Here is a 6,929-nt window from a genome sequence, read left to right as displayed (position 1 = left end):
GTTCTTCTCCACCGACTGCTAAACCACACAGCACCAGAACCAGTTAACCCTCCTACACCTCTATGACTGCGACTCCACTCACGCGTCTTCCCATCTCCGGCTCGTTGCTATCCGGGGCCTCGTCGTCGTCCACCACCTTGGATGCACTCGGCGTGGAGTGGTCAACATGGTCATCGAACGACATCCATCGGAAGTGGACTTCTCATGGAGAGGCTGATAGTTGGGTCCACGGTTGCACGCAAGGAAATGCCTCCTTATTACGCGCAAAATAATGATTCCTCCAGCTGGCAGCTGGGACCCACCGGAAGGGCCTATTTATTTCGCGAAAAAACGTTCCCCCTGCTGACAGGTCAGACCCACCAGCTATATCTTCGCACACAAGGAAGTGCCTCCTTATTATGCACAAAAAATGAACCCCTGCTAGCTGGGACCCACCATAGTGGGAGGCTGACTTGTGGGCCTACTAAGTTGACGGGGACGGGGGGCTTTGTCAACTTAGTCAATATGAATGATTCTAGCTCCAGTGACCGTATGATGTCCATCCAACGGCCGTAGTGCTTCTTCAACCTCTGGTCTTCTTGCTCCAGCCGGCCAAACCAGCGCCGGTCGTGCCGCGTGGTTCTGCCTCCCGTGGCCGGCTGTGATGCCGCACAGGCCTCACCACCCCCTACTACTCCCACCGCTGGCCAGGGCATCCCTCTACTCACCCACACCCCCTATTATTCTGCGGCAATGATAACCTCACACCGCAGCCGAACCAGTGAACCCTCATACTCCTCTCCACGTGGGCATCCACTGCCGCGTCTTCCCCGGCTCCACGTCGTCTTCTTCCTAGGCCTTGTCGTCGTCCACCGCCCTGGTGCTCTCGGCCCGGCGTGGTCAACGTGGTCTAGGAACGACTTCCATCGGAAGAGTACTATACATGGAGACGCTAACAACTGGGTCCACGGCCGCAGCAAGGAAGTTCCTCCTTATTACGTGCAAAATAATTATTCCTCCACCTGACAGTAGGGACCAACCGGACGGTCCGCCGTATTTCACAAAAAATGTTCCCCCTTGACTATTGGGACCCACTAGCTACATCTTCGCACGCAAGGAAGTGCCTGACAGTCGGGACCCACCTGGTCGAGACGTATGTAGCGTTGTCAATCTGGCCGCGAACGTGTACATACATACTGGTCGATCGGTCTGTCTGCAGGCTGCAGCGATGAACCATGGCCGTGTAAGGAAGGGCATGTGTCATAGTATAGGCGTGCGCATGTCGTAGTAGAGGCGCGCACGTAGCATGTACATACAGCGGCCAGGGTGCAAGAAACTAAATACAACCACATGCGTAAATACAAACGGGTTCTTGAACGCTTACTCGCGCATACGTACGGCCATGGCTCGTGTACATGGCTGGGTCAGAATGGAGAAACTGCATCGTCGTCGTGTTCATCGGGAGCCAACCGGCTTGGACGGAACAGCCGATCAGAACAAGGCCTGGTGTATCGCAGAATGGAGGAAACGGCCTTGTGTTCGACCGGCCACGGTCGAAAGGGATCCTGTTCATCAGGAGGGGTCTGGCGTACCGCAAAACAGAGGAAACGGACTTCTCTTGGACCTCCTACGGTCGAAACAGGGTCCTATTGATCGGGAGGGGTGTGGCGTACCGCAAAACGGAGGAAACAGACTTGTGTTGGAGCGCTACGGTCGATACGGTGGTCCTATTCATTGGGAGGGGTGTGGCGTACCGCAAAACGAGACTCCACGGGATACTGTTCATCTCCATCGTCGACTGCCTCCACAGGCTACTGTTCATCCACCATCGACCTCCTCCAGCCTCCACCTGCGACATCTCATCCACGGGCTCCTGTTCATCCAGCCACCGCCGCTCCTCCACCGGCTACTGTTCAAATAGCCCTCTCCACGGGGTCCTGTTCAACCACCCCTCCACGGGGTACTGTTCATCCAGCCCTCCACCGGCTACTGTTCAACCAGCCCTCCAACGGGTCCTATTCATCCAGCCATTCATGAGGTCCTATTCATCCACCCCAATCGGCTCGATCGGGTCCTGTTCATCCAGGGGCAACGGCCTCTAATACCACGGGGTCCTGTTCATCCAATCCCCCGCCGGGAATAGTTCATCCAAACCCCCTAATAGGGCTCACTGTTCATCAAAGGGAAGGAGGCAGCAGGGTTTGATTGGCTTCAGTTAGCAGTAGTAGCGAAGGAATCACTCGGGTTCAGTTAACAACAAGGGATCGATCTGGGTTTAGTAATGTAGCTAGTGCAATCAGTCGGGTTCAGTTAGAGCCCAACACCTCACTCGGCTTCAGTTAGAGTGCAACGCCTCACAAACACGCGCGTACGTTGTCGTGGAATTGTCACGGCAGATGTCCTTAGTGTCAGGACTTAGTCGCGAGGCCAACGCATCTATGTGGTAGCTTGAGAGGGGTTGAGTGGGACGAGAGACGCAGGGCGGATCAACACACAAGACAAGGATTTAGACAGCTTCGGGCCCCGGGAAACATCATCCGGTAATAGCCCTACATGTTGTTTGAGGCTAGGTCTCATTATCATCACGAGGGAGTCGCCGTAAACCGGCTCTCCTCTTTGTGTCTAGCCCTAAGATTGTTTCTTCTTGCTCCTCCCTCTTTGGGGAGCCCTGCCCCTCCTTATATATGTTGAAGGGGCGGTTTACATGTGGAGTCCTATTAGGATTAGGACTAGTCTATCTCTAATACAAACCGGATACAAGTCCTGGTCTTAACTCCTTGTAAGGTAAATATTCCTCATGCCTTTCCTCTTAAACCGGCCCACCATAGTATGAACCGGCCTTCTGGGCCATGGGCCTCGTCATCCATCTGACCCGCCCGCCGGGTTACTAATGAACCGCCAAGACAGGGCGGGTAGCCGGTGAACCGCCAAGCTCCGGGCGGGTTACCAGTGAGTCATCCAGTCCGGCCGGTTTATACTCCCGTCCGGTTTACACCACGGGGTATATCCCCGACATTAGCCCCCAGTTTAATTTGGATTCTCCTGGCCGGTTTACGCCACGGGGTATATCCTCGACATTAGCCCCCAGTTTGGATTTATCCATGTTAAACTGATCCTATAAAACAAGTACAAGAACAAATTTGATAGATTATGCTCCGGGTTAAGAATTCTTGTAAACCGGCATCTGAGCATCCTTAATTCCTTGACATTTCCTTCTTCTAGAAAATCCAGGTCAATAAGCCAACTTCATAATCAATTTGCCGACATTTGTTTGTCACTGAGAAATATTGTGAAAAATAACTCCTTTGACTCAGCTCCCAAAGCGCTGATTTAAGAAATATGGGTCTGAAAATACTTACCTGATATTCAGCCGGTTTGAAGATGTAAAACTTGCCGGTTTAATATTACCAAAAATGGCCGGTTTATAAATATTGATGGCACCAGGTCATAATTGTTATCAACACCGGGTCATGTAATTGATCTTCCTGATTTTCTCAAAAACTAATAAAAATAAGATGTTCCTCCTTTATATGCATAATACCTGTAGCCCCCAAGTCTTAAGAGGAGAACATAGTGATAACTTAAGACTTGCTCCAATAAGTGTTTCAACCTTGAAGAAATCCGGTTTGTTCATCTAAATCATATAAACTGAATACTCCATATATGTAGCCCCCAAGTGCCGGGTTGTCATGCTTGCAGCAACCTAGGACTTGTAATTGCTTAAAAACTTCAATCAGTGTAGCCCCCAAGTGCCGGGTCATTATGCAATAATTAGCAGGGACTTTATAAATATAATCATGTAGACTTGAGCAGTGATGTGTAGCCCCCAAGGGCCGGCTTAGTAAAATAACGGGACTTGATATATACTTCAATGAAAATAACACCTTATAATGTAGCTTCCATCGTAGGGCTTGAACCCACGTCCACAAGGTTAAGAGTTTTGTGCTTTACCAACTGAGCAATCAATCCTTCACTATTATGGATGAAAATTTGTGTACCTTTAATTATTGACAGGAGCAATTGGTAGCCCCCAAGGGCCGGCTCATTATAATATGATGAGTCGGGTCTTCAATAAGACTAGTAAAAATGACTTTGCATTAGCCCCCAAGTGTCATGGTGCATGCTTGCAGCGACATGAGACTTGCATGTAATCTCAATTTGAATAATATAGCCCCTAAGTGCCGGGTCGTAAGCCTGCAGTGACTCGGGACTATTCCTTCCATTGTAGAATAAATCATATCCTTTGATAAAATAATAACTGTTGCGCTAAAGCGACTTTGAAAACTCAATAATACCGGTTATTAATAACCATAAAAATCCAGCCATGTTGGCTATTCAAGATAATATAATCCGGTATGAAAACCTTATTCATTCAATATCATAATGAAAAGCCAGCCAAGTTTGGCTACTTGAATAATATAACCCAATGATGTATAAGTGCATAATTCCGATGGCGCAATCCAAATATATATATATGCTGGCGACTTATAGTCCAAAAACCAGGCCGGGTTAACAAACCTATTTCTGCATACAACAAGTTTAAAGTGTCCTGGCGGTTTACCACCGGACGGGTCATAATGCCCAACATATAACCTGGGTTTATAACCAAGGCTGCATTTAGAATAATTGAATATGAAACATATCATACCTGCGACATTGAATCACATCGTTGGTTTACCAACTTCTTTTTTAGTAAGGGTGATAACCCAAATCTCGAGTACTGATAACTCCTTCCATATTGTGCACGGTTTATGATAAAACCGTGCCGGGTTGTGATAAACACCGTGTTACTCCATAAGGGGATGTTAACAACAAGGATCAAACTGGGCAAATAGTCTCCGGATTGACGTGAACTGTGTTCCGTCAATTGATTGGTTAAAAAACTTTTGTCGGTTTAAAAAACACAATGAAAAGCAAAAAAAACCTTCAAAGAAAAGTGTGAAGCAAAAGAAAAGTTTTATTTAAACTGATCAAATGGCGTTACCATGGCCAAACACGACCAAGCTCCTGTTAGGTGTAACTATGGTTCTAGTCAGCCAGGTCCCCAGATGAAACCGTGGCATTTATGCCGACCAAATGGCGTGGTCATGGTTCGGGTTTGACCAAGCCCCCAAGTGATTCTGTGGCCTTCGGCCGACCAAGAGGCATGACTGGTTCAGACATGACCAAGTCCCCAAGTGATCTGGTGGCTTTCGCCTATCAAGAGGCATGGTATTGGTTCAGACACGACCAATCCTCCAAGTGATATAACATGATGCTTTTAGCAAAGCGAACTCAAGGGGTAAACCGAAGGCCGCTTTAGAGCAACTCCGTGTAACCTCACATGATGTAAAAGAATAGAGACCCCGCTTTATGAAGCAGAAGCCCCCATGTGATCAATAATATGTCAGGCCAGTAAGGCGGGATACCCATGTTTGAACCGCGCATCATGGCAGCAGGTCCTCTTTGGCAATTTTTAACTTTTTGCAAGAGATAAATTCTTCTTGAACCGGGATCTTGAACCGGATATTGATAGCTTCAAAGCTTTGTGGGAGACATCTTTCCCTTGAACCGGATTTTAAACCAGAATCTTCATTTTCAGCCGGAAAATTTTCTGACGGCCTTTAAACCCGAACTTGCGAGAAGTTAATTCCTTTTTTGAACCGGACATTGTTAAACTGGATTTGAGCGCTTCAGAGCTTTGTGGGAGAACAGATTTCCCTTCAACCGGACTGTAAACCGGACATTTGAGAGCTTCAGTCAGACTAACTTCCCTTGAGCCGGATTTTAAACCGGAATCCTTTCTGATGACCCGGATCTTCTTCATTGAGCCGGAATTTTGTAACTGTCATATACTTTCTAAACCGGAAATTTTCTGACGGCCTTTAAACTTTCATCAATATAATAGTAGCCTCGGGGACCGGGTTATCCTTCCCTCCATCGTCCTGGGGTTTTTAAATTTGCTGAAACTGGCAATATTCGCTGAATCATGTCATCGTAGCCCCCGAGTCTGAAAGGTGACTCGAGGAGTTGGCTTGAGGCTCTCCATATTTGACCGTGATATAAACCGGCATAACTTGTATATCATTGGCGTTGATAGCACGATGTGAATCCATAGAAGGTTGAGGTGACTGCAGCGGGTTGTAAATGATCCCGTATGAGCCGTGTCAGCAACTCGGCCAATGGTTCCTTCCAACTGGCGATTTGAAGTTAATCAAAACTGTAGTGGCGGCGACTTGTGCGCCCAATAAAGAGCTCATGCAGACAGGTGCGGCCCGGTATGTTGATGTAGACCAGGCCGCGAGAGACGGGCGACAAAAGTGACCGCAACATCAGAGGCAGCTCGGATATATGAACCGGCCGCGGCACTGTAAACCGGTGCGGACGGGGAAGATCGGCACCGGTGTCGTAAACTGGCGCGCACGAGCAAGTTAACCACGTCGTGTTGATGTAGTGAACAATTGTCCTGCATCAAAAACATCGCAAGCCGGAGTAATTTGTTCTTTGACAAAAACAATATGTGTCAAAAATAGACTTAGATAGATTTCACCTGATATGTTAGGCCAGAAATTATCCGCCGCTGAGTTGATGATCACCTCGGTGACGGTTGTAAGCCGGTGCAGACGCCTGACCCGGCCGCGAGAGCGGACGGGCGTGTTGTCCGTGGCGTGGTAAGCTGGTGCGGACGGACGAGTTGGCCTCGACGCTGATGAAGCGGCGGACGACGACTTGCCCATGTAGCCGTCCAGCAGCATGGCACGGACCAACCCTAGTGCAATAATCTTAGCACGCCCCTTTGCGACACCTTTGTAACAAATAATGGTTCTGCCCAAAAATAGCAAAGACCAGAGTAATTGTTCTTGGAGAAACATTATTTATGCAAATAAAATATGTAGGAAGGATAGCACCTCGTAATATTATGCGGTGCCGGTAGGCTGGCTTGTCGCAGGTACAACGAGGCACACAGTACG

The sequence above is a fragment of the Triticum dicoccoides genome, chromosome 2A, assembly GCF_002162155.2.
Source record: "Triticum dicoccoides isolate Atlit2015 ecotype Zavitan chromosome 2A, WEW_v2.0, whole genome shotgun sequence".
In the NCBI taxonomy this organism is placed as follows: Eukaryota; Viridiplantae; Streptophyta; class Magnoliopsida; order Poales; family Poaceae; genus Triticum; species Triticum dicoccoides.
This window is presented reverse-complemented; position numbering follows the sequence as displayed.